Source organism: Buteo buteo, chromosome 14 (genome assembly GCF_964188355.1).
Source record: "Buteo buteo chromosome 14, bButBut1.hap1.1, whole genome shotgun sequence".
Lineage (NCBI taxonomy): Eukaryota > Metazoa > Chordata > Aves > Accipitriformes > Accipitridae > Buteo > Buteo buteo.
The window spans coordinates 9,616,892-9,633,345 of NC_134184.1; positions in this window are offsets into that span (position 1 = coordinate 9,616,892).

Here is a 16,454-nt window from a genome sequence, read left to right on the forward strand (position 1 = left end):
GCAGGGAGTTCTCTTTTGGAACAAAGTGACTCATGTAATATTTGCTTTAAATCAAAGAAACTTATGGCAAGTAGTGGGATAGGTCTTTGAATTAGGATATCATCTTTAAATTAGGAAGCAAAAGATCATTTCAGTGAAGAAAGTTAGTTAACTTTTGTCATGACAACATGATAAAGTTTGCATTGAATTTGGATTCTTCTGCCTTAAAGAATTGTCTGAAAACCCTCATGTTATGCATATTGCTTTCTCGTTGCTAATGTCTCATGGAACATGCTAATGTCCCCTGTAAACTGATAAGAATTCACAGATAAAGAATCTGAACTGCATGAGCTAAAAAGAGTTGTTTCAAAGGCTAAATATTTACCTCTTCATTCAACAAAGTTATAGAAACCTTAAAGGGATAGTTTGCTTTACAGTGGTAGTGTCTCTCTACAGACTAAAAAAAGAAGCCTTGGTTACTAGCCTAAGCTCCTTCTACATTTCTTTGTTGAAAGTCCGTTAGGAGAACATGAACATAAATTAGCACAGTGTGAAAACTGTGCCACAACCATGGACCACAAGACCTCAGGTCTTTCAAACAAAGTGCTATTCCACTTTGAGGCCAACTGAAATTTGCGTACATTCTTCCACATCATGAAGTCATCAATCAAGTTGTTGAAATCCCTCAATAAAATGTGCTTTCTCTGAATGGATCTAGGAAGTTTCTGATAATTTCATTCTTTCATTCAGTTCCAATTCTCTGACTACTTTCTGAATCTCTGGTTTTCTCTTTCTCTATCACTAGCCTTATGAATCTTCCCCATGTCCTGTGTGACAGTCTGGCAGGTTTATAAGTTAGATATTTGTTGTTTGCTCATGTCAAATTAAGCAAACCAAGGGTCCCTTCGAAACAGATGTGCATCAGCTGGCTCTGTTCACTGTCTGAACAACATGCAAGCTGGGGAAAATCTCCAAGGTTATCTCCAAGGTGTAGAGAGAAATACAAAGAATTTACACAGTAATGCAAATAAACTCACCAACTTCATGATGACTTACTTCATGATGCTTCATACTATTTACACCAAAGCAAGGAATTGTCATGTTCAGAAGCCTTTTATTAACAGGAAGAAAGGAAAATGGCTGCTTTACGTATAAAATTTCATGCACTTTTATTACCAAGTTTCTCCTTGGTAGTATTCAGAAAGATTATTAGATTTATTAGCACACCATCCTCTAGGGGCAAAAGTTCAGTCCATCCCTAGGTGGCATATTAGTCATCTTTGGTTAAAATCAATAGTTTCTATGACCAACAGGACTCAATGGAATTAGTATGGCTCTATATTAACCTTACAGCTAACATCAAATTTAACTTACATACCCATTTAGAGACAAACTTTGAGATGAGTCTTGTGTGAAATTGAGGATCGGTAGGAAGTTGTCCTAGGGGACTGAAATGGGGTTCTTGGCCTTTGGCAGGGGAGGGGGCAGTCCAGAGAGGGCTGGGCAGGGACAGAGAGGCCTGGTGGTGCCCTCAGGGCCCTGTCAGAGAGGCCAGTTAGATCACCTAACATACCTCAGCTTGCACTTACCTGTTATCTGTGGACACCTAGATTGAACTATATGTTTTTACATGACAGCTAGGTATTTAAACTTGTCTTTAGTCAGTGGCAATCTAATCACTACAGTCAAGGTACCAAAACAGTTATTCAGCAGACCATATACAGCCACGTAGTCTGATGCTTAGGTCTTCAGACCCCCATTTACTATCTCTGTCCTTTAGATAGCTCTGTAAGAGCTAGATTTCTCACAAGCACCTACACTGTAAATAAGAGAAGCTAGATGTCTGAATCTGCAGCTTAACTTCACCCTCAGTTAGGCCCAGTTAGCTCAGTTGCCTGCTCAGCAGTGTTTAGTGCCTTATGAGATGCCTGAGTGTACCCTAAACAGCTTTCACTGCTGTGCCACAAGGCCTGGGTCTTCAACAGTTTCTTTGTCACATTTCCCAGTTTTGTAAAAGGGTTCTCAATACCCTAGGGCATCTTAAATGGCAGTAGAGGTCTTTGTCTCAGCAATGGAATAGACCTCTAAATGTGAAGTTCTCAATGTCTGAAACACATTTGAGCATCTTGCTCATTCCAACTGTTTAGCATGTTCCAGCATTTCTTTCTCTAAGAGGATTAATCTTTCCTATGGATTCATCCCATTTTTTCCCCATCTGCCTCTAGGCACGTCTAGTCATGGTTTGCAGTTCTTGAAAACTATGTGCGGTTTTGACCCCTTCATATCAGAAAGAACCTGTTAGAACTAGGGCTACATGAGGTTGTAATGAATGACATAGGTCTCAGACCTTCAGTCATCTGTAGTAATGGCTGAAGGCTAGAAATATACCTGATAGTGCCTTGAATGCCATGAGGTGACTACATTTGGGCAAATAATACCAGTGTCTAGTTAAAACTAACTTTATAGGCTATCTCTATCATTAATTAGGAAAGACACACAACCCCAGATACTTTTTTGTAATCCTTATCTATATAGTTTCTTAACTAAATAATGCATATCATTTGAGTCCTAGACTCGGAGGAAGACTCAAGTATCAGAGTATCTTACTCTTTTTGGAAAAATAATGTTCTGCACTAACTGGTAATATATATTTCATTTCTTTTTAATAGTGAGGACAGGACAATATCTGACCAAGATAGTGAAATTAATTTTGTAAGAATTTGCCCATGTAATATTTCCATATTGAGCTTTATGTAATTGGAAACAATAATGATGATCATGGTGACAGTAACACTGAAGGAATCTTTCTAAATGTTATCTTTCCTCTCAAGTAAGTATCAGAAATGGCAGAAATAAGGAACACAATCCTCACTCTAAATTTCATCTGAGGCCACTGACCACATTGTACGGGGTGATAACTTTACGGTGGTAAAAACTAGCAAACCTTTTCCTGTCTTAATGCAAGATGCGCAGGAAGATAAAGTAGTAGTATGTAATCAAACATGTCTAATATATCATCCACCTTTTTAAAAGAGAATCTCAAAATCTATTTCTTGGCCCATCTATCTTGGAAAAACAGATGGGCACAGTTCATAGATTCTGTTACTGGGTATTGATACATAGAGTTTTGTTTATTAGATGAAACACGTATATCTTAAGTTATGTTTCTGTCTTCCACTATGAGGATCAAAATTCTTAAATTCTGGTTTCCAGAATAATGACTCACTTTGCTTACATGAGCAAATTCAGATTCACTAGGGCAATCCCTTGACATGTCTGTTTCTGTGAACATTCTTGCCCATTAAATAATAATAATAAAAAACTAATTCTTTACATACTTTGGGAAAGTGAAGACAGAGCATCTTAAATTCAGTTGCAGTGAAAATGGATATTCATCACAATCTTTTAATTTTTGTTTTTCCAGTATTTATCCAGCTGTCACATTTTTTGTTTTCTTTCATTTTCCTGAGGATTTTCATAAAATAACTCAAGTTATTTTTTAACTATCTTTTTAGTGCAATTCTTCTTCAGTCATAAAGGATTTATCTGATATTTTACAGATTAGACCCTAACGAAAGTATTCATGGTGAATATTTCTGAAGTATTCATCCTCTTTAACAATATGTCTTGTCTCAAAATTATGTAGAAAATTACCAATAGTGACATAAAAAAAGAGGAAACAAAAGCATGAATTTCCCTCTTTAAAGCCTTTTGTAGGATCAGCATCAAGCAAATACTTATTCCTGGCAATGCTTTACTCTGTTAGAAGATGGAAATTCAAAGTGCTCCTATAAAAGAGAGGAAATAAGGAAAACAAACAGTAAATATATCTACATCACTGCATATGTGATATGAGATCCACTTTAAAGGATGTTAACATTCTAACCATCTACAGGATACTGAGTGTATGCATGTAACAGGAATTAACCAAAGTGTTCATTTTTAATGAGCATTTTGGTATGCACAGCAATAGAATTAAAATTCTTATTTTAAAAGAAAAAAAATTATTATATGAATTATAGAAGTTATATTATAGAAATGAAGAAACAAGTATTGATAATTGGAAAGTATGATAGGTACTTTTTCAAGACTAAATTAAAATCAGAATCACTGAATGAGCTAGATTCTTTCTTTATGATCCCATAATATTTCAAATACCAATATAGTTTTGCAAACATTTAAGTGGGAAGTGCAGTATTCTTAACATAAGGGTTTCAGTTTTATATTCTCTTCTTTCATTATCTATAATGAAAGTAACCTTTATAAAGAGATCACCACTTTCCACTGTCCCTTTCCTCCACTTTCAGCCCTTGAATATTTTTTTTCATATATGATGTCTGGTATAATATCCGTTTAACAATATCTTCGGTTCATGTTCCAAGAATGAATAAACCAGCAAGTCATAGATATCAGATAGTGAGGAAATTGGATAAAAATGGATGACCATTTTAATAATACAGATTCAGATTTCTCTTTTTAATTCACAGTAGAATGCAACTTGATGAGATTTATTTGGCACCTCACACTGTGCTGAACATATGACAAAATGCAAATGAAAATATTACAAGTTAAGTTATAGTATTTTAGAATAAACTGTTGGATATTTGGGAATTTGTGATGACTATGACAAGGAAAATTTGCAGGAAACTTTTCAAGAATGTTTTGTCAAGTAGCAAATTTTATTTTTAGAATTCTGACTTAATTTGCCTATATCTCTATTTATGTATACATACATGCACTTAACTATACCAAAGTCAAGATTAAAACTGAATACCTTCTGTTTTTAAATAGAGAATTTATGTTAAGAAGCTGCCAAATCCCAGTGAAATTCAGAACTCAATTTTTTTTCCATCCCAGTCTGTTTAAGCCAAATCCAGTGCACTCTAATACTGAGGAGGATGTGGCTGCTGTTGGGTGTGTTTGCAAGTCTGACAAGCAGCAACATGGAGCCCGTGTTGCAGAGGCAGATACTCAAATACATGCACATGCACACACACAGAGAACATTAACATGGATCACTGTAGAGCATTGGCTTAACAGCACCCACATAAACACTAATGGCTCTCACATAAATATGAGTACAGGCAGCACAGGGCTGTTCCTCTTTCCAGTGGATCACGATCAAGGTTCAGTGGTGGATGTACACCTCCCTTCAACCCAAACTATTTAGATTTACAAGCACACCACAGTCACAGATCCCTTAAATATTAACATGACATTATTTAAGTCTGTTTAATGTCCGTGCACAGATCCCAGATCATTTATACAGTCATTGACTCAAGGGCTGGGTTTTTCCAGATGTGGTTCTCCTGCTCATTGCCTGGTCCAGCTTGACATTTGCCAAAAAATTACACATACACAAAGCAGCTGGCTCTAAACAATCAGTATCTCCAACTGCCAGCACCTAAACCTCTCATCACACATGCACATAGATTAAAGAGTGAGATCACACAAAAATCCAGTTTGGAATATGATTTAATAAGAAGATAGGATAAACTGCAGTGATCAGAGGCAGGGCTCAATCAGACAAATGTGCTTGCTTATGGTTGACCAAGCTGTTTTTACTCCCTCTTCTCTGTTTTCCCATGTTCATTCTTCCCCCATATACCTTGAGCCTTCCCCTTTCTTACCATTGTTAAGTCCCAAATAAACAATCTGCCAAAAATTACTTTTTCTCCACTGCTCCCAGTTGCCTATATCCATACCCAGATTTGGTATTTCTGATACCATTCCCAATGCAATTTCAGTCTTACATGGTATCACCAATGGGGTTACCTGAGTTTCTCTTCCCCAAAAGCCACCTAGTGCTCCCTTTGAAAGTTGGTCACCTCTTGAATACCTTCACCGGTGCGATTTGGCCATCCCACATGGAACTACCCGAAACTTCTCACTCTGTTATTCATCATATGCAGCTTTTTCTTAAGTCAGGTTCAGCAGTTTCTCATGGTCTGTTCTCTTAGCTAAACCTCAGGCCAGAGTCTAGTAATTTGACTGCATATCTTCACAATTAGTAAATAAAAATGTTGCATTTTTAAAAGAGGTAAGTACAAATAGGTGACCCTGGCATCACACTGATGTGTTTTGATAACCCTTTTTATTTCTTTATCTTCTACATCATGTAGTAAGTGTGTTGAAACTGCAAAGTATAATCTTACACAAGAATTGATATTATAGGGCAGGAGAAGAACTGAAGTTTCACTTTTAATTTGATTAATGAGATACCTCCAGAAGCAAAGCATTTACTCCAAATAAACTAATTTTAAATTCCAATTATCTCTGTTAACTGTGTTTCCTTTTTTGAGGTGCATCTGAGAAAGCTGTATCTTCATCTTGAATGTTTCACAAGGACAGAATTTTGAATGTGTTTAGATTCTTCTTGATAGATTTGTGCAATATGTCCTGTACTTGAACTTTTTTCCTCTCTGAAATGGTATTCTTAAAGAAGTATATTGCAATTGCAATATAATTATATTGCAATTTCAGACAGGTTACCTTGTTATTTTCAGTAATTATTCATCAGTAATTAATATAATTAATTTTTTTTTCCTTATCCATAATTTATTAATACAGCCTGGGAATAAGAATCAGTTATGCTAACCTTTCTTAGATGAACATTATACATCTAGTCAAAGCTAATCACAGAAGCTTCACTCGAGGCAATGCAGTGTTAATAGATGGCTTTCATTACTTGACATGCACACATTTATTATTGTATCATGATAGTAAATACAAATAAGCAAAAACCCACATTGGCATGATAAGCCATAGATGAAAAGCCACAGTTGTGCTGGGATAATATATCTTCTTTTTTTTTTCCCCATTGTGCTGTTGTTACCTGAAAATTATTGAATTTTAAATAATCATTAGCAATGAATAGAATTTTCTACTGTTGGGATTTTGTTAGGGTTTTTTTGTCAGTGTTGTTGGAGTTTTTGTTGTTATTTGAAGTGTTCCTCTTAACTACAAATACTTAGGAAAAAAGGCAAAAAAAGAACATTATAAGACTCTCTTTTTTCCTATGTGCAGCCTGGATGTAACATGTATATGAAACACATTTTTCCATTTCAGTACACTAATAGGACAATTTCAAAAAGCAAGATTTTATCAGTTATAGTTTTTATGTATTACTATATTAAGTTGTCTGTCGAAACATATTTTAACAGGGAATAGAATGATATCCAATAAAAAAAGCAAGAACCAATATAAAATATATATTAAAAATATAAGACAAACAAAATATTTCCATATTTTGTATCATTTTAATCACAAAATTCATCATACACAGATCATTAGTTTGAAAAGAGATTATTTAACTATATATCAATCAACATTCCTCTTCAAACTACATCTTTGTTAGAATAAGCTCATTCTGATTAACTGAGGCCTTATAGTTTCTTAATGAAATGAATACAAATTGCTTTTTTGAGAATCATAAAGATGTAACTCATAGCCAGAGGTTCAAAATAAAACTGGGTTCATTTGAAATCCTATTCTTTTAGATATCTCAATGAGGAAAAAAAAAGATATTTTTCTCCCCCTGTTTTTGGACAGTTTTTGCCTTATAGTTCCAGAAATAGGAGAAAACTTCCAATACGCTTGATGAACCCCCTAAGCAAATTGTTACCAGTTCTGTTAGACCTTGAATTAAAGTACTTCTGACTAAGACAAAAGATTCTTCAAAACTTAGTTTCATTATTTTAAAGGACTCCTTTCTTCCAGCATGGTTAAACGCATTACATATGTTATATTTGAATGCGTTTGCTTCCTAACTTACGAATGGATAGGTAGTACCTCTTCATTTACATTTTGTGCCACAGTGAGATTAGCTGGCTTACTCATTACTGCATTTTGGTAGCCAAACAGAAACATGACCTGAGAGTTTAGCACCTTACATACAGAAATAATAAACTATGTTGGATTAATGTAGCAAGGTTTGGGAAGGGGGGTTTGCTGCAGGGGTGGCTTCTGTCACAAAACACCAGAAACTGCTCCCATGTTAGACAGAACCAGTTCCAACTGGCTTCAAGAGGGACCTGCTGCTGGCTAAAGCTGAGACAAGAAGTGACGTTGGAAGCTCCACCGTGATAAGATATTTAAGAAAGGATTAAAAACTCTGTGCAGCAGCTCTGAGAGAGCATAGAAAAACAGCCCCACAAACCCCCCACAGTCAGTGCAGAAGGAGGGGCAAGAGGTGCTCCAGGCGCCAGAGCAGAGATTCCCCTGCAGCCCGTGGGGAAGACCATGGTGAGGCAGGCTGTCCCCCTGCAGCCCAGGGAGGTCCACGGGGGAGCAGATCTCCACCTGCAGCCCGTGGAGGACCACACGCCGGAGCAGGTGGATGCCCCCGAAGAAGGCTGTGACCCCATGGGAACCCCACGCTGGAGCAGGCTCCTGGCAGGACCTGTGGCCCTGTGGAGAGAGGAGCCCACGCTGGAGCAGGTTTTCTGGCAGGAATTGTGGTCCCGTGGGGGACCCACGCTGGAGCAGTCTGTGCCTGAAGGACTGCAGCCCATGGAAGGGACCCATGCTGGAGCAGTTTGTGAAGAACTGCAGCCTGTGGGGAGGACCCACGTTGGAGAAGTTCATGGAGGACTGTCTCCCATGGGAGGGACCCCACGCTGGAGCAGGGCAACAGTGTGAAAATGAAGGAGTATCAGAGACAAGGTGTTACGAAGTGACCACAACTATATCCTACCCTATTTTAAACTAGCAATAAATTAAATTAATCTTCCCCAGGTTGAGTCTGTTTTGCTCGTGATGGTTATTGGTGAGTAATCCACGAGCTTTTTCATCTTATTTTCTCCCCCTGTCCTGTTGAGGATGGGGAGTGAGAGAGTAGCTGTGTGGGAGTCCAAATGCCAGCCAAGGTTAACCCACCACAATGGCATTTATTTCATGTGGTAATATGTGTATACTATATACTGTGTAATTATTTTCTTCAACATTATGTATTAAGTTGATTTTAGTTGTGAGCTCTCTGAAATAGTCATATTGTAAACACACACAGTGCCTACACTGTTCAGATGTATTATTATAGTAATGACATTAATTACTTTGAGGATTTAAATAATTTATTATTTTGGTTTATGAATTGATAGACAATTGAAACATCTAGTACTTTAAACTTTCCAATAGTGTTCTAAAAATATTATTACTCATTTCTTTCTTTACATGCATTCACAGTCTTAATTTTCTTTCATGGTGACTCAGAGGTAAATTTAAAATTATTGACTACATATAATAAATCATTGCTGTATTACAGAAAAAAACCCCAAACCATAACACAACATCATTCTCATTAAACACAATAAACTCAAAATTTTATTTTCTTACAGAAAGATAGAGGCATTTCACGCTGTAGTTTCAGAGGAAAAAAAGTGATTTTATTACCTAACTAGGCATTTACAATATTGTGGATGTTGTGTAAAACAATAAACATGTAATTAACTGTAAACAGTTAAAAATTTTCATGTGTACATAGTTTTTATTATTGAGTGCATGATAAACAATTTTTCAGACAGTGAAGTATGTGGTAATTGTGAGTTGATTATATTTATTAAAATAAATAAAATTATTAGTATTTCAAATGAGATTATGGAGTAAATGGTTCACGTAAGGAAAAATCATCCATCCAAAATAATCCTTAATGAGCTGATTAGAGAATGCAAAACACACAGCTGAACATAGAATTTTATTTTGTTCTGTCTTTATGGCTTTTTTTTGGACACTTTCAATTTAAGGGACTTCTAAGTATGCATAACCTAAATATGCCCACATATCATATAGTATATTTACTTAGTATGCACCACTTATTTTTCAGTACTTTTTTCTTCTGACTCATTACATGAACTTCTAGATGATTCATGCAATCTGATTTTGCATAGTCTTTCCAAGGTTAATCCTGAGAAAGACTGGGTGATTCTGGCCTTATCCAACCAATGCATATATGTAAATTTGAGATATTCCTTAAGCCATTTTGAAGGATTATTTCTTCAATAATATTTTGAGAAATGAAAACTTTACTTATTTGTGAATGAATTGAACTGAAATACACAGGTTTCTCTCTCTTGCCACAGACAGTTTTGGATAAGGTTCCAAATGTCTATTTATGAGTCAGGCAAAGTATTAAAATAAGTTATTTGCAACAATGTAAACTGGTATAGTAAATGTCTCCTCTAAAGCTGAAAAGTCTGTGTAGAACATGTCGCCTGCAATTACAGAAGCACTAGGGCATAGGCAGGCATCTCTGTCCTGTCTCAAGAATTTTGCCATGGATCTTAGTTCTTCATTATACTTCCTTTTTCAAACATGTGGTAAGTTACAGCTAGTTGCAAAGATCTCTTTAGCTTTGCTGAATATAAAAGGGTACACAAACGCAATGCAGGGCTGTCTCATTATGCATTTCAAACTGGAAGCAATTACTTTGATCAACAAATTCCCAAAGCTCTGTGTCTGATTTTGGCCTTCACTTAATGTGTCACAACAGCATACAGAAAATTAAATATGGCCTTTTTAAGCTAATTCTGAAATCTGTATGAGAAATCTGGATTTTACCATACAATTTTGTCATCTGGAATGTTTAATCCTTAATTATGTACTTCAAATGTAAAACAGCTTGCTTCAAAGATTCCTTGGGCATGTGTCTAAAAAGAAGTTTGACAAATTTTGATGAAAATGCACCTAGTAAAACTGTAAAATAATAATAATAATAAAAATAATGCTTTGAATTTATATCCTGCTTTGCATTTCAGTAGCTGTGCATGGACATTACCTAATTAACTTTCCTAACGTAGCTTCCTGACAAACATTAGTGTTCTCTTTTTACATAATGTATCTAATGTTATGAAGCAGTATATCACAGATGCTTATACAGAAAGCTTTACTTTCTAGTCTTTGATTTTCTTTTTAGAAAAAAGAAAACATACAAACCTACACCCCTGCACTTGAATTCATTTTTAACACATTTTTCTGGATAAGAATTTTTTGAAATTACAGTTAAGTTTTGTACATACCTCCAAAAATTTTGAATTTCTCTAGGAATTAGTAGGTATTTAATAAGGATAAAAAAGACCAAGTTCACAATATTATGCAAATGGACTTTTATGCATGTAGGTTAAAAACTTCCTTTCTCATAATAAAAAGTGTGCTTTCTCTATCCAGGTGAAATGCAATCTGTGGTAAGAAGTATTTTAGCTAATCTTAGTATTTTTGGTAGATCTGGTACAATGACATACTGACGTATTTGAGAGTGTGATAAGCTCTCATTGGGGTAAGGCCTAACTAGAGAAAGTAGCCAGAACAGCACCTCTGAGGTACTGGGATGTTTACACTGTTCAAAAGTCTCTTTTGATTTTGTGACTAACCCAAACTTTTCTGAGCTATAGCTTGTTTGGTGGTTTGGCTGACGGATGGAGAAAGACTTTATCAAGGCTTGTAGTGACAGAACAAGGGGCAACAGTATAAACTGACAAAGGGTAGGTTCAGATTGGACATAAGGAAGACATTTTTTTACTGTGAGGGTGGTGAGGCACTGGAACAGGTTGCCCAGAGAAGTTGTGGATGCCCCATCCCTGGAGTGTTCAAGGCCAGGTTGGATGGGACTTTGGGCAACCTGGTCTAGTGGAAGGTTTCCCTGCCCATGGCAGGGGGGTGGGAACTAGATGATCTTTAAAGGTTCCTTCCAACTCAAACCATTCTGTGATTCTGTGGATCTATTTCTATCTAAGAAATATTTTACTTCTGTAATATCATATTGGTTTACTTAATAAAGTGAAATGTCTCCCTCCTTGTGTGAGCTACTACATAAAACATAACAGAGCCAGTATATGACTACATAAATATTTATAGAAATAGGGGTATGTAAGTAAGCTTTTTGCCTTAGGTGGTCCCTGTGGCACACAGCACTAGTATCCAATTTGAGTGAATGTGATGTTAATACACATATACGCTGTCTATCTGTGTTAGCTCCAGGCATTGACAATAACACTCATCAAGATTTAGTAGCATCTGTTTCCTGTTATTAGGATATGCATTACAAGACACTAATTTGGCTAGTCAGTTCTTAATTAGAACTACTTGAATTTCTTTCTGAAATTTACAGAATTAAGACATGATTGTTGAAGGGGGATTTTGTTCTTCTTTTATCCAATGAAACCTGAAAGTTACATAAATAATTTCTGACCTACTGCACATATTTGTTTGTGCAGTGTGTATCTTTCAGTATCAACATGATTTTTTTAAAAACAGAATTTCTGCTACCATTCATGGGTCATTTTCAAAACATTAGTTATAGCTATCTGTAACAATGTCAAATGTTTCTGGTGTACTCACAACCTACAAAGAAGAATTTCTGTTGTAAGGAAGAGGGGAGCTCCACAGGATCTCTCAACAAAATACAAATATCAGCTTCATAGCATTTCTAAATGAGTAAGTGAACAAAATCCAAACCAGTATCATATCCTGTGGAATGTCTGCACTCCTCACTGTAACAGGAAAAACAGATTTGGAGGGGATGGAAACCAGAAATAAAAAATTAAAATAAAATTAAAAAAATCTGGGATTTTCCTCACTGCTTAGGATGAGAAAAGGCAGCACCAACATAGCTCTCCCATATGCTGTTGTTAGAGACTGTTTGACTCAAGTTTCTTTTTTACTTGTCTATACCTATTTCACAGTCTCTTCACAAAGATTCAGTATTAAAGATTATTGGTTTTCAGCTGAAATTTCAGGATACCCAGAAATCTTGAAGGTCAAGTGATTTAGTCTGATGCATATATATTTAGCCTGGTACATAAACACAGATTTTTAGAAGTGAACTTTGCAAATTTATGATGTGAAATCTTACCTCTTGAAAATTTTAGATAACAAAAATATTAATATTTGGCCATTTCTTAATAGCAACATAAAATACTTATTTCTGATTAATAATATTATTAGATTGACAAATTATGTCAGCTCAATGTGTGCAATACTTTATTAAGAGATTCTGAACATTAGTTTTGTTTCATTTCACTGAAATTTCATGACAGGGGGAAAAAAAAGAATAATTTTTGTATGTCCCATCCAATTTATTTAGAAAAGAGATTTTTGTATTTAATTTACACATTTTAAGAAGAGTTTTGATTTATAAGTTCATTGAGGGAGTGGGGATTTTGCCCTAAATTTATTTCTGAAGGAAACAAATTAAACCAGAAAATTTAGCAGTAGTAAAAATATTCACCTACATTTGTTTCCACTAACAATAAAAGTAATACATTCTAAAAGCATATGTTTTCTCCCCCCACCCAGTATCATGCTGTTCAGCGAGTGCAATTCTGACTGTATTCTGGCAACCCAGCTTGCATGTGAAAACAATGCAACTGTAATTCACATTAAGAAGGAAATACCATGTAAGTCTGATCTGGCCTTTGTTTTATAAGCCACATCATTTTATTGGTCAATCCTGCACCAAGCACTGATTTTTTGTTTAGATGTAAAAAATGTCCTAGAAAAACCTCCAATAATGATTTAAAGATTTCATATTATTCTTATTCCAATGGTTAGTTTCATTAAAAGTTAAGAAAAAATGTAGGGACATAGAATGTCAAACTGGAGGTGCATGCCTTATTATATAGTTTTACCTCTTAGCCACTGTAAGCAATTGCTTCATATTATCAGTGTAATGGCTGTGAGGATGCTTTCCATCTGCAGCTGGAATACCATAAACCAAGTGAATGTCACATGTTGGTGCTCATACCTTTTGCAAAATCTGTGTACCTGGTGCATGAAAAGTTGTGAAAGCAATGATTTTCTCCTTTGATAAGGATTTAGCGTGACATTTAAGTTTATCCTTGTGTTTTATTGTTGATTTCCTTGTGTATCTTGATTAATTAAACACAAATTTGAGACTGTAAGGACATAGAGGCCAGTAAACTGAGTTTCCTACTCTTGCAAAAAAACTAGGATGCCTGCCTTCTCTAAAGTTATTGAAAGGCTATTGGTGAACTTCACTTTTCTGAGGATTATGAAATAAATTCCAAATGTGATTTTATTTCATAACCAGCTTTCAACTGTTTGTTCTTTAGCCAGAATTGGTTTTGTTTGCTTGTTTGTTTAAGAAGCTCTTCTTTTGTTATTTTTTACTCCCCTAGTTTATTTACAGACAGCAATCATATCCTTCTCAGCTTTTCTTTCTTTTTTCCCTTAGGCTAAGCCTGCCACTAGCTGGCACCTGGGCATATGAGCCCCCAATGCCACAGACCCACTCCAGTACAGACCTTCACACCCCCCCGCACGCACACGCAGAGCTGGCCAGGACTCCATTGCCCCCCTTGATAGCCACCTCCTTGCTATGGTCTTGCCCTTCAAAACTCACATCCTGATATCCCAGGCCACTTCACCTGCCTGCCAGCTAGTCCACCTTGATCTTTGCTAGCCATCACGCACTCACTTGTACTCCCACACGTGCACCAGTCACTGGCAGCACGGACACATGGGCCCCTATGACCTGGTCCCTTCCCAGTGGCTGGCACTCGGTTTGACTCACTCCAGTCTCTCCAGTTGCTGGCACACAGGCCATGGAGCCAGTCTGGCAGCTGGCACCCAGACACTCGCTCGCTCCAGGTGCTGTACCATGGACACTCTGTGACCAGAGTTCCCACACCAGTTGCTGCACACAAGCAAAGAGAAAAAGGCAGCGAGACTGCTGATCAGGGACAGGGCAGACAAGGTACCAGCTTTTTTGTGTGTGACCAGCCCCTTTTATCACATTATTCCTCCATTTTCACATGCTTGTTCCTCCCCAAATCACCTAAATTATTCCCCTTTCCCACCTTTGTTTCCTTCCCTAAGAATCCCACAGTAAGTCCTGGGAAATCCTGAAATGGTCCTCCTTTGCATCCCATATCCCCAGGCAGTAACCCCCCTCAGTCCTACAGGTGCTTTAGTGTTGACTCATCTTGATGGATTTCATACCCAGACATGGGCTGAGAGTCTCCTGCGACAGCCGTGGGAAGGGTCTATACGGGATGTCCCTTCCTCTGAGTCTTTAATTTGGGTTCCCCCCTGCCATTGCAGCCTTGTTCTCCTCTGGGCTTGTGAGGCTGATGGTTCTCCTGTGATGGGCCTGGAAACAGCCAGGGCAGGGTGTTGATTGGCCTTCCACATCTGCTATTGTCTCTTTGGGTTCATTTGTTGGTGTGCAGACAAGCTTTTATCATATAACCCAATAATGGAAGTGTAAACATATACAAATGAGCTCTCAGTATAGCCAATGGAAATCTAGATATTATGGTCAGTGAAGTCAGCTGAGCTATTCAGCTTACCAAATCTAAGTGCCAGCTAACTAGCCTTCCCTAATTGTCTTTACTGTATGAGCAAGGGCTTAGCTTATTTCCTTATCATTTGAATTTATTTTCATTTGAGAGGCCATAGGATATCAGTCATTCACAAGAGACTGGCAAATGTGACATTGGATTCTGGGACACCTCTGTCTTCAAAAGCAGTAGCTGTCATTCAGGCAGGTTACCTTTTAGCTTTTCAAGTTAAAATTTTAACTGGTTCAAATAAGGAAAGTAGTGCTATTATTTTCATTTCTATTATGTGAAGATCACCTTTAATAGACAACAGAAAAAAAAATGGTGATTTTCTTTTTCATAGTTTTGTTGGGGGCTGCTAAAAATAGGTTTCTCTGAAGAATTACATGGATAGACAAGTGTAGTGAGTCAGCAGTGCATTAAACCAGGGCAATGAAGCACAAGGATTGCTTTTTTCAAATAAGCTTCCAAATGTAGTTTAGATTTTGTTAGCTAGTAAATAGGTTCCGGCAGAACTGATACAGCTCAACCAATATCTAACATCAGTTCACTGGAGTGTGGCTGTCCTCCGGGGTTGCAAATGTCAACATAGCAAAGCAGTTTATGAGCAGGATTAAGTGAACTGCATTCATCTATATTCTGGACAGTTACATCAGGCACCATAATTTTGTCTACCTGAGTCCTTAATAGATGTATTCTCTTCACATCTACATAGTGGTACATTTTTGAAGGTAAGAAGTCTGGGACCTATTTCAATTTGCACACACTGATCTTGTAATTGTTAATTAGCAGCACAGTTTGCTACATATTTTGCAGAACACAAGAATTCAAAAGGGTCTTGAACAAAAAAAGCTAAAAGGTAAGCAATGCTTTTAATGAAAATAATAACAAAATTATCTAAAATTTTTGCTCAGATGGTTTGGTCTTTTTGATCAACAGTTTACCATTTCACCTTCCTAAAAGGACAGAGTCCATCAGTCTTTCTTAAAGAGAAAGCATAAAAGCTTTTAAATATGACTAAGAAAAACATTAAGTTTGAAGTTCTAAAAACAAATATGTTGCCACTAAGAACCCATTTTTTTAGATAGGAACTATCTAAAAACTAACTAAACCAAACTAGGTTTAGTTAAACTACCCATCTTATGTCTTATTTAAGCACTAAGTAAACCAAGAAATTCAGGT